Raw genomic sequence first — 3,000 nt, forward strand, 5'->3', positions numbered from 1 at the left:
CAGAGATGATTTATCACCTTACGGTATGACTGCTGTAAGCTGAACAATACTAAAATGATTAACTTTTGTTCAGCTTACAGCATAAGCTGTAACAAGGGCCTGAGTATTCTCAGAGTGAAACAGGTATAAAAAGGTGGGTCTGGATCAAGACAACAGGGTTGGGGAAGCTCAGATCCACACATGCTTTGGACCCAACCTGGGGAAAAGGAGAATCATTTTACCTGAGCAATGATAAAGCCATCTTTTCTGTGTTTCCTGTATAGTTTTCTGTTAATCTGAATGTTAAGCAAATATATTTGATATGGTGTATGTTGCTAGTTTTCCAAAAATATGCCCCAAACCCATGCATTTCCAAAATGTGATAATCGCTGCCCAGCATCCACTGAGTTATAAACACATAAACAAAAAGTCACACCACACTAGCTGGGGGTGGGGGGGAAGGGCGGTAAAAGAAAACAAGGGGAGTTAAGCAATGCAGAAATATTTGTGCTCCATGCTAAGGGAGCCAGAATGTCTTAGTGTCTTAGAAATAACCAGTTGCATTGAGTACAACAAATGAAAAATATGCAACCATTGATCACATCTGTGATTATTAGCCAAATCAGACTTTTTTCTTCTTTTGCTGAAAGTCTTATAGCAAAATATGTGATGGCCAATTTCTGAATCCCAAACCATTTTGCTGTTTGTATCAAGATTTCACCCATCTGCATAAAGACCACAATTTCCTGATTAGAGGTGAGGACCCCCTTGAGAAAAACAAAACATTTCAGAGATGATTATTCTCTCTTCATTCCTCTTTCTCTTCCTCTTAGATAGGAAGCGCAGGTCAAACCAGCCACAGTTACTGATATAGAGGATTTGATTTTTAGCTACAGTGGGTAGCAGTAAAACACAGCCACCTTCTGGAGAAACGAAAAAGAATTGGGATGGATGCTTTTTTTGTTTGTTTTTAAAAACAAGGTAATTTATTTCCATGCTAGAGATTCAGTTAAGGATAGACCTAAAATCCTAAGACGTTTCATGATCAAATGATGATCTTTTTCCTATTTCTTGTCCCAATTCAATAATATAACTGTCATAACCATAACCCACCAGTGTAGTTTTTAAAAGTTAGAATAAATACTATTGTTTGTGTATCAGCTTCTTAACCTTTCCAAAATAAAAATCCTCCAACTGAAGGTACATTTTGAATACCTTTCAAGTTGATACACATAGGTTATTTTACTTCTCAACCACTTTAAATATTTTGTGGCTTACGTGCTGATGTAACGATATTTGTATTTCCAAATAAGCATTAAAGATGCCCATTCTAATTGGAATAGCTTAGTCTTGGGAACAGTTGTTCAAATTCTAACCCTATCTAGATTTAAAGGCAAAGCCACATTTGCCCCAGTAAACAGCACGTTTCTGCACAGCCTTGAAACTAAACCTGTGTGAAGAAATATGTTGTCATGCTGTCACTGTGTCCCTCGTTTATTCTGCACTGTCTGTGTAACCTCTCTGGCAGCCATTTAAACCCAGAAATTTTGAAGCAGACTTTCAAGTTGTACTGGAAAACAACGCATGTGATGTAGCCATAGCAACAAAGACTCAGCTGAAGGTTGCTTTTATTTTTTTATTGTAATGGGGTTTTTTATTCAAGGCCTCTTGTTGCATTGCACGTGATGAAATAATGTGAAACACTACATAAAACAGCCTTTTAATTGCTTAGTGCTTCGTTTATTTTCTATGTTTTCCAACCAACAGATGATAGAATACTAAATCATTCACATCTGGGATCATACATGTCCAAGTATGCTCCACTGAATGGGGATCTGTTTTTATCCCACTCCCCCACATCTGTCCCTAGAGCACTGGATTCCTCCCTGCCTCAGAAAAATGAAATTACAGAATATTCTGAAAAGCTTTTGTTATATGTAACATTGTTCAGCTCACAAGAAATCCATAGACATGAACATATAAACCCTTTTGCTTCCAAATCCATCACTCAGTGTCACTAACTGAAAACACTTGCTCTGCTTTGAGACTGGTTTGGAAGAAAAGAAAACATGGAAATGAATCTATCAGCCTGATATTTTTCCTTCCCTTCATGGAGATAATCTACTGTGGTCAAAACTTTTAGGCTGCCCAAAGTTAATTAAAAACATAATTCTGGAAGGTGTGGTGGGGCCTCTGTATTTCAGGATAAAGCCACAAGTTATTTTCTAAAATCTTAATTAATTTGTCTTTCCTCTTATTTACTAGTCTGCAGTACAATACACATGAGCGAAAATGCTGTAGAAAAAGTCATGTTCCTCAAATATGATCAGAAATATTTCATTCTCTCCTCTTAGAAGACAGTATGCTTTAAGGAGTTATTGTAGACTCCGAAATAAACTTTGTCTCATACCATACAAACCTAGAAAAAATGTAACACAAAGAAACTAAACAAAGTTTCATCTTTACAGGTTAGGGTTAGCACACATGGGACCACATCAAAATAATACTAGTATATTCTCTAAAATTTCAGTAGATATTCACACCTGAAGATGCAATTATAACTGAAGTTTGAGATGAATGACGCAACTGAATTCTACATTCAAATGGAAAATTTCAAGTTACTGAGTGGACAAGTCAGCTGTTGCCCCCAAGTAGACACATTTTATGATGTACTTCATCCTGGCTTCAAGTAATGTTTACATTGGGGGCTTCTACAAGAGTTATTGTTAGCTTGACCTAACCGAGCTTAGATTGATCTAAATGCCCCAGTGTGCAAGTATGCATAAGGCTTAGGTTGCCCTAAAAATGATGTGCCCAATTTAAAGTTAGTTCGCCTCAAAGGCAAACTAACTTTAGATGGATAAAGGGTTAACCCAACCTAACAAGGGTTAACCTGGCTGTAGGGAATGCCTGTACATATTCACAGCATAGCCCCAGGGCTGGGAAAACCCAGCCACTCATTACAAACCCCAGGTGCTGTTCTTAACCCTGGCCCTGAACTGGCTATTTTTAGCACCACCA

This window comes from Crocodylus porosus, unplaced genomic scaffold, assembly GCF_001723895.1.
Source record: "Crocodylus porosus isolate Cpor-Errol unplaced genomic scaffold, CroPor_comp1, whole genome shotgun sequence".
Lineage (NCBI taxonomy): Eukaryota > Metazoa > Chordata > Crocodylia > Crocodylidae > Crocodylus > Crocodylus porosus.